The sequence below is a fragment of the Panthera uncia genome (assembly GCF_023721935.1).
Source record: "Panthera uncia isolate 11264 chromosome A3 unlocalized genomic scaffold, Puncia_PCG_1.0 HiC_scaffold_11, whole genome shotgun sequence".
NCBI classification, from domain to species: domain Eukaryota; kingdom Metazoa; phylum Chordata; class Mammalia; order Carnivora; family Felidae; genus Panthera; species Panthera uncia.
Genome location: NW_026057578.1, coordinates 58,420,410 through 58,439,877, shown reverse-complemented (window position 1 = coordinate 58,439,877; position 19,468 = coordinate 58,420,410). Strand labels below are relative to the sequence as shown.

The window sequence follows — 19,468 nt, the reverse complement described above, 5'->3', positions numbered from 1 at the left end:
AAACAATTTCTTTTTTTCAGAATGGGGAAAAGGAAATGCTGTATTTGCCCTTTGTCTCTTCATTTTCCACTGTTTCAGCATTGCTCCTTGGTGATGAGAAAGCTGCCACAAAGCATTTTACTAGTTACCTGATTGCTGTCCTACTTAACACGTTCCGTGGTCTGCTGGCTGATGGTAGTTTAAGCAGGATCTAATTGGTAACATATTGTCGATTGAATTAAGTGCCATATGATAGAGATTTAAACCATGGTAATTTTTCCATAAAGAAAAATCTGTCAACAGACTACAGCAGAAGACCATTAATAAATCAAATTGTCATGTTTATTAGTTATCACGGGAGTCTAGTTGTCTTGTATTCATGATAGCCCCCCATTTTTAGCACCGATAAAAGGTATAAAGAGGAATCTTTGGCAAGGCGCTTCTCAGTAGGCTCACATATGTACACAAATACTTGCTTGTATTTTAATCACGAGAAAAATGGTGCTACTTCACTTTAAAAGGAACATGGATTTAGGCTGTTTTTTGGATGAGGGATAATGTTTTTATTTTCTTGCAGTTATGTTTTAAAACATTGGGAATCAACACATTGATAATCAAAGAAAAGCCAATGAAAACAAAAATGAGAACACCATTTGCTGATCAGATTCACAAAAAATAAAAGAACTGGTAAAATGTAGCACAGGATTTATAGAAGAACAGTCGCTGTAGTTTGATTTGTAATATTATAAAAGTTGGCAATAAATTAACTTCCCATATATGGGGAATGATTCAACAGATTATGGAACACTGGTGCCAGGAAGTGCAAAATAGCTATTTCAAAGAATGAGCTAAATCCCACCTAATAACACATCATTAAGAACCAACATCATTTATCCTTTTCCTTTCCCTTTTCTTTTAACTGCCTGTACTGAAAGTCGCTTTCAACATTTTTCTCCTACATGAATAAGAAAGAATAGTACTTTATAAATGCTCCGTCACTGGAATCTTCTAAAACCCTGTGAATATGTAGGACAGGTTATTATACCCACTCTACAGGTAAAGAAACTGAAGCGTGGAAGAGAAAGTGATTTACTGAAGGAGACCCATAGCTCTCAACCTCAGGAGGCAGGATGCAAGGATATAAGTCCTTCCTCTGAACTGATATGTAGAATAAAGGGTCTAGAAATCAGAGACCAGCATCCAGCTCCTCCCCATACCTTTAAATCCCAGCATGACTTTGAACTTGTTTCTTAATTCTCTAGGACCTGGCTTCCTCATCAGTCACATTTCAACACCACTTAGTACTGTAGAGTATAGTACTGGCACTAGGAACACAGCCTGGAGATGGTCAGACCGCAACTCTCCCCAATCCCACCCAGCTTTGCACCCTTAGGCCAGCTATCAGCTATGGTCTAAAAAGGCACCATCAAGGTATCTGATGCGATAACATGAGAAGGCATGTAACAGGGGAGCACACATGAGAGACACTGAATGCATGCTATGTACTGTTCTTTGGATGCCAGTTACACACATCTACTTCCCAGGTTGCTGTGCACGTGGGTACACAAGAGGTATAAGAGCTTGTATAATCAAACCTGCCAAGCTCCGGAGCCTTGCTCCTCCCGCCAGCGGGACTCCTAGGGAAGTCTGCCCCAGGCTCCTTTCCCAGCCTCCCGCTCACTGCACCTTTGCAGGGTTTACACTTTGTGTGTCAGGTGTCCTTGTTCTGGCCTCATCTGTGTCTCCTTCTACGCTCATTTACCTACCCCACAACCTACCTTCAATCTTTCCCACTCTTCTACCATTTCCCTTCAAGTCTGACAGCTTAATTGTGAAAAAGAGGAGGATAATGATGATGATGATGATGGCCACTAACACTTATTGAGCCCTTTCAATGGGCCAGGCACTCTCCTAAGCACTTGACATCTATTAGCTACACTAAACCTTACTTAAGAGGTAGAGACTATTGTACCCATTTTACAGACATCAGGACTCTGATGCAGAGTGGTATAATGAATGACTTGCCCAAAGTCACAGCAAGTGTTAGAGTTAAGATTGGAACTCAGAAATCCAGTGAATGAGCAATGTATATTTTTCCATTTTCTAAATGCAAAATGAACAAAAATGACTAAACACTAAATGCAGGTGATGCCCAGAGGAAGAGAACCACAGTTGAACAAAAACCTTAGCACATTGTTTGTGTTACTTTCACTGTAGTAATTTCACATCAGCAGTGAGATGAGAAACCTTGACAGACCTAGGTAGAGGAGGGAACTCTTCCCACTTCACACTAAGGAGCAAATGCTTTTGAGAAAAGCAGACACCATAATTTTTTTACTTGATTAGTGTGTACACTCAAGACTAAAGAATGAGCTTACTGCCACTTCTTTGCTGCTGTGGGTGCTGCTGTGGGTACTGGTTAACAGCTGGCTTGAGCTATTTTTGTTGCGATATCAGGTCACAGAATACCCGAACGGTCTCTACCTCATGGAATTTACAACCCTTTGTATAAAAGGGATTATGAACTGCATATTTAAATATGATTTCATTTTTACATTTGTAAGAGCCTGAATAGCAAGGAATTCACATATTAGGAAAAAAATCCTTTGTCATACCATTAGTTCTCTGCCTGCAAAAATATTGTCACTATTGCTATTCTGTATTCTAGGTGTGTCTATGTGTGTATATATATGGGTGTATATATACATATAATGTACCATATATAAATATATATGCATGATATGTGTACACCCAAGCATACATGCGTACATAGTATATAATGTGCTGTCTAAAGAATACGAGATAGTGTTATCAGACCCTGTTGATGAGCAGGCCGTGTGTTCTGAGTTACTTATGAAGAAACAGTGACGGCCTTAGGGTAAACCTTCCTGTAACCAGGCCTCTGGGAAATCATTCTCTGTGACCATTCACGGGAGTCTATGCTGTGACTATGTCGTAGGCTCTTTTTTGGCCTAAATGAAGTTCAGACATACTGTTCATAAGGCTCGTAGGCCTAGCTATCATCACAAATGGTGTCAGCATGTCCACACCAAGATTGTATATTCTTCACATGATTCACTCACATGAATTCTGTGACCTTTTCTGATCATGTTCCAAGTCTGCCTCCACAGTCTGTCCAGCCATTCACCCAAGGTTGCATTATCTCTATAGGGTGCAATGGAGGTGCTCCTGGCTGCCCAGTCCTGAGGAGGAGGGCCAGGCTACCCTGATGCATCCCCCAAAAGGGAACATACAAAGCAGTAGTTACTTCTTCTCCACCCAAGGCAGCCCAGAGGACCCAGACGCTCTCTGGCTTGATCTTACCTCTCAACTTACAGGCTCCTTTTCTTTCCCTCCCAAATAAGTCGTCCGATTTCTTTCTTCTGAGGCTGTGTGTAGAGCTCCCGTCTCACTGGAAAAGCTTTCTGAATGGCACTTTCTATATAAACAGGAAGAGTGTGTGTGGTCGCGACTGAAGTGTGCAGGTGCTGATAGAGGATGTGAAAGTGTGGAGGCGAGTGACTAAACCAACCAGTGTCATTTCCCCACCAGACACCCAACTGCCCTCCTGTTACCCACTGCAGGGCAAAGGCTACCAGAAGGCTGAAAGCAAGAGCCTGGACCCCACTCTGGAGGACCACCTGACACAAACCAGAAGAATATGGTTGGTATATTAGCCAAGGGTGAACTCTACTGCTCTGCCTCTCCCTAACTCTATATAGACTCCTTAAAAGAATCCCAGGAACATTTTTGGAATCCCTTAAATACATTCTTATCATCAAGTACATGGATTTAAATGGCCTACTTAACTTGTCTGAAGTTCTGCTGGTTCCCCAAACTTCTCACACACAAGAGACCATAATGAAAAGCCTTATCTTGCCTCTGGTCTATAATAAGTCTTCTAGAACTTTCTAGAATACATTTTCAGTGGGAGAGAAGGTGCACTAAGTGAGTAATCAGATGACCCAAGTCTGCTCTATTTGTAGCATTTCTATCACCTCATCTCCATTCACTAGTCAACCCACAACATTAGGGCTTCTTGCCTCACTCGCTTACTTCCTTTCTACCCCATTCATCTCTGGAATTACTTTCACTAATGTCACCAGGGAGCTTACTGATGGATACTTTTTTCAGTTCCTGTCTTATCTGTCCTCCTGCAGTGTTTGATACCAGTGACCATGTCTTTCCTTCTGGAACTTCTCTCTTGTCCTCCATACTCTGCATTCTCCTGGTTGGGATCAGGTAATCTCTCTTATTGTCAGGCTTCCATTCCTCTGCCAAAGTTCCCACCCCCTCCAGGGCTATTAATCTAGTGGTTCGTGTTCTCCACGGGTGGCCTCTTCTCAAGCCCACATCCATATATTCACAAGTCTCTGCTGCTCTCCCATGACGTCCCCCAGACACTCTGGCCCAACTGGCCAAAATGAAACCCTAGTCTGTAACTCATCTACCTTTCCATGAAACCTGTAAAATCCTTCCTGCCTTGTTACCAACTTGCTCCTGTTTTCCACTCCTGAGTTTGCCTACTTCTGACCTCTTGCTTTGTCCTTGGCAAGCTTCTTTGGGTTTGATCCTCAATTATCCTTGTCCACACAGGACCACTCATCTGTATCCTCAGGCTATATTTACTTCTGGACATACCTAGAAAATGCTCCATGCAAGCCTATGCCAACCACTGGGAAATTATCCAAGCATTGACCACATCAGGTCCCTGGCAAGGGGAAAACATTTCTTTCTCTTATATTCAAATATTCAAAACAGAAATGGGGAGTCCTCCTACCTTCTTTCCTTTCTCATATACTCCTCAACATTTAATCCTCAAGCCCTGTCAATTCTACCTCTTAAACCACACCTAAATTTGTTCTCTCTTCTCCTTTCCTAGAGCCACGCCCTTACTCCAGGCTTCATCAGCAATGCCCCAGTCCTGAAAGGGGCATGTGGACCCAAGGCATGCAAGAAAATTCACTGAGTTGGGGGAAGGAAAGTCTTGAATACTGTGCTTACTTGTTTTGTTTATTTGTATTGAGGGTAGATTCACATAACATGAAATTAAACATTTACCATTTTAAAATGCAGAATTCAGTGACACTGAATATATTCACAATATTGTGCAACCTACCAGCTCCATCTAGTCCCAAGACTCACGTTTATTTTTATGTCATACTTTTAGTGTTTACTTTTTGTGGACATTTTAATGCAGGTAGTGTATGAATACACTTGTATTATGATCATTTGTGAATAATCATATATCCACTGAGAATCTTTTATGAAGAATTCTTTACCAAGGAGGATGTATGATCAGAAATGTGGACACACATAGTCTCCAAACTCATCTCCCAGGTAACAGGCTCTAGAGTATTTTCCAAACTGCCTCCAAATTTTATTTGGAAGTGACTTCAAAAAGGATAACATTACAATCCCCTCACCTCAAACCCAGTGTTTAAACTCTTCAATGGCTCCCCATCATCTACAGGAAAATCCCAAATTTCCACCACTGGGTAGACAAGGTGTTTGATGCAGTAGCCTCTGCCCTCTGCAACATCATCTCTTGCCATGCTCACTACCTCCCTCCCTCCTCACCACCCAACAATACCACACCACTGGTGATTTTATGAACATCCAGGCTACTTTAGGTCACTCTTTTCTCATGCTATTTCCTCTTTAGGGGATGCCTTTGCTTCTACTGGCTATCGGGCAAGTCCCCACAGACACTAAACATCCTTCCTCATTACTCCTCTCTGAGTCATAATTCATGACACATGCCAGCTACCACTATAGCCATTTGTCTCCATGTTGGATGGTACCACAGCAATTTGGTGGTTAAGAGGGTGGGCTCTGACGTCAGAAAGACTTGGGTTTGAATCCTTCCTCTACCATTTACTAGTTGTGGAATCTTGGGTACATTACTTAAGTTCAACCTCCTCGTCTATACAATACCCACGTCAGAGTGACTGCATAAATTAAACAACATCAAGCATGCACAGGGCAAGTATCAAGTAAGTAGTCGGGAAGAGCATAGCTATTTTATTTGTTTCCCTTACTATTATGAAAGCTCGAACAATTTGTAAATTTCATACCAAGGAGAGCTACTCCTGATGAGGCAGAATGCCATTATTTTAAAAAGAGAAAAAAAAAGATTAAATCTTTGGTGTTCATTTGTAACAGAAATTCAAAGAATGCATTTTTTTCCCCAGCTGTTTTATGAGGATTCCCCAGCCACGCGTCCTCCACTTGTCCCTCCAGGCCCCTCCCACAGCCCACTCAGCAATAACCCACCACTTGCTGGTTGCTGAACACTCCAGGCTGCTCCTGCTACTGTCCTTTTTCAGGAGGCCTTTGCTGCCCCAACCCTGGCAGGGAGCACTCTGGGAGCCTGTCCATGTTCCTCTTACAGAACATTTCTGTGTGCCCCCTACAGACGGCCCCACAGTGGTTGAACAGCTGGTCACAGATGCATTCATGTAAACTTATTTCCAGCCTCTGGCAAAATCTCTGGTACGATGTTTAATAAATATACTTCCTCTGCCACAACACCCACCACACTTAATTATAATCAATTACTTGGTCGTGCATCTTCTCCAGGAGACCAGAGGCTTTGCCAGGTGGGGATTGCACTGGCTCTGTCCATGCCTGTCTCTGTCACCCATAGTAGGCCCTCAGTAAATTTGTTGAGTGAGCATATGAATGAAAATATACTGAAGTTGGGCAAAACTAATGTTGACCTCAAATTCTATCATGTATTAACCTTGTCATGGTGTGTGGCCTTGAGCAAGTTGTAATATGTCAGAGCTTCTGTTCCCTCATAAAATTGGAACCATAATACACACCCTCCCATAGGAACAGGGCAGTTACCTAAGTAGGTCATAAACTGCAAAGCCCTTTACAAGACAGACGCCACTGGGTGTGTTTGGAGCTGGGAGCAAGAACCAATGAGAGAAGGGGGCAGAAGAGACGAGGACAAATGCACTGAGCCTAAGCAGGTTAGCGGCAGAATGCCCTACTCCAAACATACCCTGTTTCTCCAGGATGAGAAAGCTGGGGCTTCACATCTGACCCCTGGAAGGGCTGTGTTTGTGGGGCTGCCATCCCCCTGAGCCCACTCCCTATTTACTATGCAAAATTCCGGAGGCCTCCCTGGAGGGAAATGGCACAATGTCTCGTGCCCTGTGATAGGGAATGAGAGCACAGGAAACACAGCTTATCCTGTCTGCGAGAACCTGGAAATAACCCCACACTCGCTGCAGTCACTGGACACTGAGAGGCCTCATGAGTGAGTCTCTCCATGAAGCTGGGATGGAGAAGTGTGTTTGGAAATCCTACAATTCCTTTTTGGGCAAATCCAACAGCTAAGGTGGTAGTGGGTGAGGAAGGACTGGTTAGTGCTGGCTGGGGTCTTCATCATAATTCCTAGCCAGAGTGGGAGCTGGCAGCCTATTCTAACTAGGTGACCAGGTGCTAGGTACAGAGGGAGGAGGCCCATTGGGGTCCTCACCTGGGAGGACTGTGCAGGATCATGGATGCACATCTGAGAGCAGAGACTCTCCATCTTCATAACCCCAAGTTCTCTAGCATAGTGTCTGGCACTCAGTGCTGTGAATTTTGGCTGAGTGAATAGGGAAGATCTAATCTAATTAATGTCTGTTACGTGTATACCTATATTATTTATCCTACATGATAATAAAATAGCTGACAAAACCCTGTGAGATACATACTATCCTTATTTATTTTTTTACATTTACTTATTTTTGAGAGACAGAGAGAGACAGAGCACAAGTGGCGGGGGGGGGGGGGGGGGCAGAGAGAGAAGGAGACACAGAATCGGAAGCAGGCTCCAGGCTCTGAGCTGACAGCATAGAGCCCGACGCAGGGCTTGAACTCACAAACTGTGAGATCATGACCTGAGCCAAAGTCGGACGCCCAACTGACTGAGCCACCCAGGCGCCCCTATTCTTATTTTTATTTTACCAATGAGGAAAATGAAGCCCAGAAGTTTAAGAAATTGCCCAAGGTCACATAGATGATTAATGATTGATGTAGAGTTCAAACACAGGTATTACTGTTTCAGGGCACATATAGTTTCTTTCTCCCTCTCTCTTCACACACACACACACACACACACACACACACACACACACACACACTTTGTTCACATACATTTATATGCATGTGTAAAGACAGGAAAATACATTGTGCTTGTATTTGTATGTAAATCTATATACATAATGTTTATCCTTAGCATGACTATCCCATGTGAAATTTTCATTAGATTTCTCAGCCCTACTGAGCAACCCAGAACATCCATATATACATAAAGTGATTTTACATCATATTTCAGTATCACCCAGATCAAACCAAGGGAGGGGGTGGGAGGGGGCTAAGTAAGTTAGTTGAACGACTTATCTCTGTTAGAACCAAAACAATTCTAGTTAAAAAATAAACAGGAAACAGAAGCAAACAATCAGAAGGAAGATGGAACAAGTCTCACATATTCTGTCTCAAAATTATAGGTAAGTGGGTAACGTGTTAAGGAAAAGGAGGTAGAGAAGCCCATCACCCATAAGAAAAATCAGTGCCGGAGCCACTCTGTAATTCATGACTGGAACACGAAGCAGGGACTTCTGCAGTGATATAATAAGAAACAAATAGGGTAGACAAGGATGGAACATAATTACGGAGACACTCAATCCGCTGGTTGCACTTACCACAGAGTAAGTTGTGTGCAAGAGAATTTACATACAAATGAGATGCTGAAAGCACAGGAACAGGACAGTGATAAGACCTCATACATGCTATTAAAGCATGTCAGTGGGAAAAAAGTCATTAAATTGATACCATGTAGGTTTAACTACATTACATTACTGAAATAAATTTCAAATGGCCTCCTGAGCTTTAAAACAGGTATGAGGCTTTCAATTCAGAAAGTTAACTGATATTTTGTGTGTGTCTATCTCATTATTTGTGTTGCTTGGCCTTATTATTTTAGAAACAAATATTGTAAAATAATACTAAATTATTAGTTCTCCTGCAGGTTAAATACACTCATCCTTTTTTTTAACTTTCATGAGCATTATTTTTTATTCTTTTGTTATATGCTTCATACAATTCCTAGACAAGACTTTTTAAGGATAATTTCTTCAAATACTTCATCATTACCATTGATGCAAACTTTGTTTACATGAATAGGTAAGAAAAATTTAAACTTTTATAAATAACCATTCAAACTTCTACAACAGTTAAAACAATATTTAAGAAGTCTAACAATCTTCCTTTGCTTTTCTTGAAAAATGCTTTGTTGAAATAAATTGTGACATGGGAATGAATTTTGTATCAAATTAAACTTCATATTATTATTTTAAAATAGTGATGAAGTTCTTTTCAGTTTGTGCATACATTGTTAGAAGAGTCACTCTCCTGCTAGCATCGGAAGGCACATCTACCAAAAGGGACAGAAGGATTCAAAACCTATGACAGAGTAAAGTTAGGGCTGAGGCCTGGATGCAGCCCTGTTCATCCTCCCTGATTACCAGCCATGTCCTTGTTGTGCAACTTGCTCCTTGCTGCGTGGGTACCCTACCTGAACTTACTGCTCCCTGACAGGCAGCTGCAGAGCTCTCTGGAGGTGGCTGTGGAATCAGATGCCCAGGTGGCAGACACTTCCTTGCCCATGCGCAGTGTACTGCTGTGCACTGGAGGGAGCCAGATATGGCTCACTGTATTCCCTCTCTGGTCTTAGGTACTGTGGGTCATGCCATCAGACTCCCACCTACTCCAGCAATCCTCCTCAGAGTACCAGAAAAAATTGCTGAAGGCTAGCGGTAGCTAACTTGAAGTTTTCAGCTTCCCTAATCTCTGTAGATGACTTAAGGGCTCAGGAGGTCCTATGGCACAAGAGTAGTTATGGGTCGGGAAACTCTGTTCTAAAATTTGGATGCCATGAGTGGGTTATTACTTCCATACTCAATATGCCACTGGCTGGTACATGTTGTGGAAATTAATAAAGAGACATCTCACTAAAGTAAAGTTGGGAGGCTAGAAGGGGGAGTCTTAATATTCAACATCAATTACAGGAAGAATTATCAACTACAGACCCCAATGGAAGAATCATCAACAGGAAAAAATTATCGGTTACAAGCCCCACCAGGGACAATTGTACAGTGCATCTCCTATAAGAGAACGACTACCCTTTCACTCAGCCAATGAGAAACCATCATCATACTGAACCTATGATTCTTCCGTTGGATTTTTGTTCAAAATACCCCCTCTCCAAACTTCCTCCTTCTTCTCCATAAAGTAATGTTCTCCTCCTTGTTTGATGGACTTGACTATGGTTTTGCCACAGCTTACATGTCCTTAATTGCATTTCTCTTACTCCTAAATTAATCCACTTTTTTGCTGGCAAAATAACTTTTATTTTTAATGATAACACTGCATGCTACTGTTATCTCTGCATTTGAATTTTGTTAATCATTCTGTGATCATCTTAAAATATTTGCTTTCTATATATTTTTATTGACATATAGTTGACATACAATGTGAGTTTCAGGTATATAACATAGTTATTTGACAACTTTATACACTATGCTATGCTCACCAAAGTATAGCTACCATCTTTGACCATACAACATTATAAAACAATCGACTACATTCCCTCTGCTGTACCTTACCCCCAAAACTTACTCATAATTGGAATGAGTGAGAATACCTCCCACTCTCCTTCACCCATTTTACTTACTTCCCACAATTCTCCCCTCTGGAAACCACCAGTTTATTCTCTGTATTTAATAATCTGTTTTTCTGCCTCTTTTTCTTTGTTTGTTCATTTGTTTTCTTCCTCAAATTTCATATATAAGTGAAATCACATGGTATTTGTCTTTGTCTGACTTATTTCACTTAGCATAAGACTCTCTAGCTCCATCCATGTCATTGCACATGGCAAGATCTCATTTTTTTTTATGGCTGAGTAATATTCCATCATATTTGTGTGTGTGTGTGTGTGTGTGTGTGTGTGTGTGTGTGTGGTGTGTGTGTGTGTGTGTTATTTCTTTATCCATTCATCTACTGATGGACACTTAGGTTTTGCTTTCTATATGTTGATGCTGTGTTTTGGGGCACATAAATATTCCTGTTGCTTTAATTTTATTAATATGATGATTCCATTCTTCATTATAATTATAATGCATATCATCCCGAATTTGACTTTGTATGAATAGAAATGCCATATTCCCTGCCTCCTTTTATTAAGCATTTTCCTAAGAGTCTTTATTCTTTTAATTTTAATATTTCTTTGTCATTTTGATTCATATATTAGGACTCATAGTTTATTATAGTTTATGTTTCATTTGGTATTTGCCCTTTAGAAAAGGTTCTTTCCAGGGTGCCTGGGTAGCTCAGTTGGCTAAGCATCCAACTTCAGCTCAGGTCATGATCTCACAGTTCATGGGTTTGAGCCCCACGTTGGGCTCTGTGCTGACAGCTCAGAGCCTGGAGCCTGCTTCAGATTCTGTGTCTTCCTCTCTCTCTGCCCACCCCCCACCTCCTTGCCTGCCTGCTGTCTCTTTCCCGAAAATAATAAATATTTAAAAATAAATAAATAAATAATAAGAGTTTTTCCCACATTTACTTCTATTGTCTCAATTTATGTATCTTTTCTTCTTTGATTTTTCATGCTTCTCCTTTTTTATATTTCTTGCTACTTCTCTTATTTTGATTAGTTTGAATATACTATATTATTTAATGTATAATAAATTATATATTACTGTCTTTGAAAGGTGAAAATCCTGCTTTAATTTCACTGGTCTTTTATTCTTTAATTCTAGTCATTTTAAAATTGACAAAAACATAAGTATTATTTACTGTTTTAATTTTAATAAGATGGATAAAATGTGTAATAGAGCAGCATATTGAATAGAACTACTACTGGCACAATAATTTTAGTAATTCTGGTAGGAATGGATTTAACTGAGTGCTTACCATGTGCCAGAAGCCTATGTTAAATGTTTCAAAGATGAAACTCAGTGGTGTGGTTCCCAAGGTTGAGGGCCTAGCCAAGGCCAAAGGGTTAGCAGGAGCTGGAGCTGGAATCTAAACCCTTGGCAGAGTGATTACAGAAGCCAACCCCAAATTCACAGGGATGCCTCAGATATCTTTTAAGGAACGGATGTCCTCTTTCCCCACAGTGGTCTGCTGTGGTTCCTCCAAGGATATTCAGAGGGCCTCTTAGCCAAACTGGTCTGGAAAAAAAGCCATGTAGGGTGAATCCATTTAAAGTGGGGACCAATATTTGATACTCAGTAGAGAAGAATTTTCATTATGACTTCATCTTTAAAAAACAAAATGAAAAAAGATAAAAACAAATAAAAAATGATGTGAAAAATTGTGAAAGTAAGTTTCTTTTACATTTATTAAAATGTAGGATATAATTGTAATTATGTGCTAATTCTTAAGACAAAAAAGAAATAAACTGAGTACTATTTGGTACTATTTGGGTGGCCTTTTCTATTTGGGTTCAACATTCCTGAGAAAACTACCTTAGGGTAGTACCTAAGGACATCCTTCACCTCACATAGTTTTATGACACAAACATAAAGAAAAGTATCTCTTTTATTTAAGAAGCAGCAGCAGCAAAGAATTCAAATGTTTGCCTAATGCCTCTTTTAATCCTTTGACATTAAAATCACTCTAAGTGGCTGTTAATTTTCTCTTCAATTTTTTACTGGAGAAACTTTGCTAACCTGCATTAGATAATAGTTTTACATGTGATTCAAATAGTTCTCCAGCACCACTTTCATCTGTTCCATGAAATGTCAGCATCTTTTGCAAAATGTATAATTTCATTTTGCATTGGACTTACATTGCATACCCATTGTATTGTACTGCGTTGTCCTGCTTACATATGACAAATGGGGAGGGGCAAACTGTACCAGTCTTGGTCCCTATAGGAAGCAGATAGCATACTCAATCAGACTGTGTAATTGAGGGGAGTTTAATAAAGAAACCTTTAAAAATGTTGTTGGGCAGGGTTGGAGAAACCAGTAAAGGATACTGAAGGATATGTGGGTTAGCAATAGCAGGAAGTCATTGCCAGTCACCCACATTCCCCAAACCCCCACCTGTGACCCAAAGCACATAGCCATAGCCAGAGGGGAGGGCTGCCACAAAGAAGCTTTGATAGAGGTATAAGGACACAGGGCATTCACAGTAATCCATTTAAGAAGGAGGTGGGAAAACAATTATCATGACATCACATTTCTATTGTCTTCTGGTCTCTCACCAGTGACCTCATTGGCTAAACCCAAATGGAATCCAGAGAGGAAGGGAGCCTATTGGTTACATTTATAGAGTTCAGACTCTCAGGAGAAAGGGAGGTGGAAAGGGAGAAATTGGATCTAGGGGTATAAATTAATAACTATCATACTGACCAAAACTATGTTGATTTGTTGACTCAGTAGATTCTGGTGTTAAGTGGAGAGTTAGTTATATTTGAATGAGAACAAACCCTACAGGTGCTCAGTTCACTATGAATCTTCTAGTTTTATAACTGTCTTGGCTATATTACATCATAACTGGAGCAATCTGCATGACAAATATTGGGTTAATGTGATCTGAAGTTCCTTTCTAAAGGAATGCAGAAGACAGTTTCCTTTCTTTGAAGAGAGAAGAAATCAAATAAAGGGTATATTGAACACATGTGTTTTGAGGACATATTTGTATATACATACACAAAAATGTTGCCATATAGCTTGGGTAGATTTATTGAGTCACCTAGCAATACTGGACATGTCAATAGCTAGAAAATGCTTTCTGGCATTTTGAATCCAGAGGCCAAATCTAAGCTTTCAAACCTTCACTTAACCACTAGTTTCATAATCTCACCTGACTTACAAGGTTTAATGAGTAAAAATGAAAGTTTCAGAAAGAAATTAAGTTGGAAATCATTCCATTTTATATCACATTTACAATGGCTTAGGAAAATTTTTTAAAGACAAAGTTACTTCTGGCTCCATACTGAAGACTTTCAGAAGACCTGAAATGAATGTCATCCAGAATAATCACTAAAATGTATTTGCTTTGATACGTTCAGGATAATTTCCCTGGTTTTGAACATTCTAATGGTTAAAGCAGGACAAATAAGGGCAAAAGGAACAGAACACATCATCCTGACAAAAATCTGAGTCCAGGCTACAGTTGCAAAAATCACTTCTTTTTAACTGGTGAGTCATTCACTTATTTTAAAATGTAGCTTACCACTACCCACCCTACCAGGAAACTAGAAAATGGCCCGTGGCTTAAAGTCTGTTACAGGATTAATTGGCTCTCTATGCTATCATATTTTCACATGGGACAATGAACATAGAGCAAACCATCTCTATAAATGGATCAAAGCAAAGGATGAAAATATTGGGAGGGCTATTATCTCAAAATTTTATTCTTCTAAGAATCTACCACTATTTTTGATCAACACCAGCATTAGTTATTTTATTACTGAGGGCACAACAGAAAACATTATTGTGAGAACATTCATGAACATTAGTACTAGTAAAATGTGAAAAACTATAATCAAATTAAAAGTAACATATAATCTTTGGCATCTGTGTGTTCACAATTCAAATGTAGTTTTATTAAAATCCTATAAAATATTTCTTTTCAGGCTATGATGGAATTACTTGTAGTAGACCAATGCTTTAGCTGAAAACAAATGGAAAAGCAAATACAAAGTAAATTTGTCTGAGGGCATTGCAGAAATGCTGGGAGATTGCCAGGTCTTGAAGGGCCAAGGTCCTAGAGAAAAGGGAAACTCACCGAGGAGAACTCTACCATTTTTATTCCATTCTTCTTCTTAGGACATTTGCTGATTCCTGACATGGAGAGAGAAAACTTTAACTGGGCAAAAGAAAACTACTAAGAATCAGATAAACCAGAAGAACTTTTGATAATCTCATAGGAATGGAGATGCAAAATAGGGGTTTGGGGTTGCCAAGACAGCTAAAACATGAAGGGCCAAGTACTCAAAGAGAAGAGTTCAGAAAAGTGAGTCTGATACTCCATAGCAGTTTTCCTCTTGAGGCATTTGCTGATTTTTTTTAATTTTTATTTATTTATTTTTAGAGAGAGAGACAGACCGAGAGATAGAGTGCACATGTGTGTGTGAGAATGGGGGAGGGGCAGAAAGAGAGAGGGAGGGAGAGAATCCCAACCAGGCTCCATGCTGTTAGCACAGAGCCCAATGCAAGGCTTGATCTCACAACCTATGAGATCATGACCTGAGTTGAAATCAAGAGTTGGACACTTAACCAACTGAGTCACCTAGATGCCCCAGCATTTGCTCTTTCTTAATTTGTGTGATATAAAAGGCTCAGAAATCAGGGGAGGAGTTAATATGGTGAAGTAGCAGGGGCACCCTTCTCTTGTCTTGTCCCTTGAACACAGCTAGACCAACATCAAATCATTTTGAACACCTAGGTAATTGATCTGAGGATTAAGAGAACAATTGGCATAATTTGAGGGTGAGAACATGGCAGGTAAATGATGCAGAGAGGGGAACTGGGAGACAGAAAAGCCACAGTACTGCAGAGAGGAGGGAGCTGTTTTCAGAGAAATTAGAAAGAGAGGGGGAGAGAGCAGCGCATGGATTTGCACTGCACTCCCTCTGAAAGTAGCTAGAGAGAAAGAGAGAACAAGTGAAAAAAAAAAGTGAAAACACTTGCAGAGGACTGCAGGAGAAAACTTCCCCAAAATCATTGATGGGGGGAAAGAAGAGGGTTTCAATAAACAGTGGAGCACAGACTCGGTCTCAAGTTCTGGAGGTCACCTGGTGGTGCTCCAGCAAAGGAAGCAGGGCAGAGTCCCAGGAGCAGGCAGAATCCCCTGGGTCACTTGGGGAGAAGCAGTTTGGAGTACATTTGGTAGAGGCCATATGGCTTCTCCTAGGGCAAAAGACCTGGCAGACACCATAGAGCTGCCCTGTTCACAACTATAGGAACAAAGATGCTGGCTGAGGGCAGCAAACCCTGGTGCCTGCTATGTGTTGTGATTTACTATAAACTCCAAGCTGCTGCAACTGCGTGGTCGAATGAACATTTTCTGGGACAAATTGGCTCCAGCCACAATGTGGTAAGACCCTCTCCCAGAGACCAATGTGGTTCTAAGCAGTGGGGGTCTCTGAAAGTGCGGGCTTTTGAAACATAGCCGTGACCGAAATAAAACCCAGAAGGGTCACACCACCCGCCAGGCAGACAGATCAGCCACAAACAGGGTCAAAGCAGGGAGTTGACAGAAGCTGGGAACACAGGAGGTGTGACTGATCCCATATCTGTGAGGGCCAAACACCCACTCTGGAGACTAGAGAGTGGGGTGAATCCATTTTCTTTTTCTTTTTTTTATTAAAGTATACATGATATAATTTTAATATGCAAACCACACATATACATGGCAAGTGTGCACACATACACACATGCCCATTCCCACTACTGTTGGAAAATTATTTAAATTTTTTTCTGTTTATTTATTTTTGAAGGAGAGAGAGGCAGAGCATGAGCAGGGGAGGGACAGAGAGGAGACACAGAATCTAAAGCAGGCACCAGGCTCTGAGCTGTCAACACAGAACCCAACACAGGGCTTGAACTCATGAGCCTTGAGATCAAGATCTGAGTTGAAGTCGGATGCTTAACCGACTGAGCTACCCAGGCACCCTTTCACTATGTAGCATTTTGTATTTCCCACGATTGTTTACACGTGTTGCTTCAAATTTGTTTTCACCTGCAGCCCACCAGCACTGATGGACCTCAGTGAGCTAAAGGGCACCACGGAATGGAGAAAGAAACCATTACAACAAGCCCCCACCCTGCTGTGCCTCCAAGAACTTCAATAGAGCAAGTCTGCCTGAGAATCAGAGCAGCAGGCCCTTACCCCAGAAGACAAGCACAAGCACAAACCCCTTCTATGCACCAAGTCTACTAATCATAAAGTGCTGCAAAGCTTCAGCTCTAGGGGAAACTGGATCTAGCTTCCTTTTGTGTATGCGCGCGTTTTTATTATGCTTGTTTTTGTTTTTATTCTATGATACAGAAAGAGTAATTTTTAATTTTATTTTATTAATTTTATTAATTCTATTTTTTAATTTTTTATCTTTTTTCTCTTTCCTTTTTTCTATCAAACTTCTCTCTCTTTGTTTTAATATACAGGTTTTTTAACGTTTATTTTATTTTTGAGAGAGAGGGAGTGAGCATGAGCAGGGGAGGGGCAGAGTGAGGGGGAGACAGAGGATCTGAAGCAGGCTCTGCCCTGTAAGCACAGGACCCAAAGTGGAGCTTGAACCCACAAACTGTGAGATCATGGCCTGAGCGAAAGTCAGATGCTTACCCGACTGAGCCACTTAAGCCACCCAAGCACCCCTCTATCAAGCTTCTCTTAATAAGAAGACCAAAACACACCTAGGACCTAGCTTCCTTTATTTATTTATTTTTAATTTTTAAATTTTATTTTATTATTATTTTTTCCCACAAAAATGACAAGATGGAGGAATTCAACCCAAAAGAAAGAACAGAAAGAAATGATGACCAGGGATTTAATCAATAGAGATACAAGTACGATGTCTGAACTAGAATTTAAAACAACAATTATAAGGATTCTAGCTGGGCTTGAAAAAAGCGTACAAGACACTAGAGAATCCCTTACTGCAGAGATAAAAGAGCTAAAATCTAGTCAAGCCAAAATTAAAAATAAATGCTATAACTAAAATGCAAACCTGAATTATTGCTGTGACAGCAAAGATGGACAAAGTAAAGAGTTAGTGATATAGAAGATAAAATTATGGAAAATAACAAAGCTAAAAAGAAGAGGACACAAGGGTAATGGATCACAAAGGTAGAGTTAGGGAACTCAGTGACTTATTAAAATGGAATAACATTTGTATCATAGGTGTCCTAGAAGATGAAAAGAGAGAAAAGGGAGCAGAAAGTTTATGTGAGCAAATTATAACTGAAAACTTCCCTAAACTAGGGAAGGGTGTAGACATCAAAATTCAAGAAGCACAGAGAACTCCCATTAAATTCAACAAAAGTTGGCCATCATCAAGGTATATTATAGTCAAATTCACAAAATACACATACAAGGAAAGAATCCTGAAAGCAGCAAGGGAAAAGAGTCCTTAAACTGTTTGCAGCCTATCTGTCCACAGAAACTTGGAAGGCCAGAAAAGAGTTGCAGGATACATTCAACTTGCTAAATGGGAAAAATGTGCAGCCAAGAATACTCTATCCAGCATGGCTGCCATTCAGAATAGAAGGAGAGATAGAGTTTCCCAGACAAACAAAAACTAAAGGACTTCAAGTCCACTAAACCAGCCCTGCAAGAAATATTAAGGGGGACTCTCTGAGTAAGGGAAAAAAAGACCAACAGCAACAAAGACTAGAAAGGAACAGAGAACATCACCAGAAACACAAACTTTACAGGTAACACAATAGCGTTAAACTCATATCTTTCAATAATCACTCTGAGTGTAAATGGACTAAATGCTCCAGTCGAAAGACATAGGGTATCAGAACGGATAAAACAAAAACAAAAACAAGACCCATCTATATGCTGACTATGGGAGACTCATTTTAGACCTAAAGACATTGGTCTTCCAAACTCATTCTACAAGGCTAGCATTACCTTGATTCCAAAACCAAAGACCCCATTATAAAGGAGAATTACAGGTCAATATCCCTGATGAACATGGATGCAAAAATTCTCAATATACTAGCAAGTTGAATTCAACAGTACATTTAAAGAATTATTCACCACAATCAGGTGGGATTTATTCCTGGCCTGCAGGCTGGTATAACATTCACAAATCAATCAACATGATACACCACATTAATAAAAGAAAGGATAAGAACCATATGATCCTGTCAATAGATGCAGAAAAAGCATTTGACAGAATACAACATCCATTATTGACAAAAAACCTTAACAAAGTAGGGATAGAAGGAGCATACCTCAATATCATAAAGGCCATATATTAAAGACCCACAGCTAATATCATCCTCAATGGAGGAAAACTCAGAGCCTTTTCCCTATGGTCAGGAACAAAACAAGGATGTCCACTCTCACCATTACTATTTAACATAGTACTGCAAGCCTTAGCCTCAGTAATCAGACAACAAAAATAAATAAAAGGCATCCAGATTGGCAAGGAAGAAGTCAAACTTTTACTATTTTCAGATGGCATGATACTCTGTAGAAAAGCCAAATGACTCCACCAAAAAATTGCTAGAACTAATACATAAATCCAGTAAAGTCGCAGGATATAATATCAATGTACAGAAATCTGTTGCATTTCTATACACCAATAATGAAGCGATAGAAAAAGAAATCAAAGAATAAGTCCCATTTGCAATCGCACAAAAAACAATTAGATACCTAGAAATAAACCTAACCAAAGAGGTAAGATATCTATACTCTGAAAACTATAGAAGACTTATGAAAAAAATTGAAGAGGACACAAATA

At 40.1% G+C, this 19,468-nt stretch overlaps 1 protein-coding gene across 6 annotated transcripts in view; it reads right to left on the bottom strand.

Moving 5' to 3' along the window:
- The window catches only part of AFF3 (ALF transcription elongation factor 3), a 565,834-nt gene extending 562,388 nt beyond the window's left edge, over nucleotides 1-3,446 (bottom strand). For 4 of the 6 annotated variants that reach the window (XM_049650171.1, XM_049650172.1, XM_049650173.1 and 1 more), the window contains exon 1: nucleotides 3,304-3,446. The gene's annotated coding sequence lies outside the window, so the exon portion shown is untranslated. The remainder of the gene's footprint in view (nucleotides 1-3,303) is intronic. The other 2 variants (XM_049650175.1, XM_049650176.1) reach the window with 1 other exon arrangement.
- Nucleotides 3,447-19,468: the final 16,022 nt, after the last annotated feature.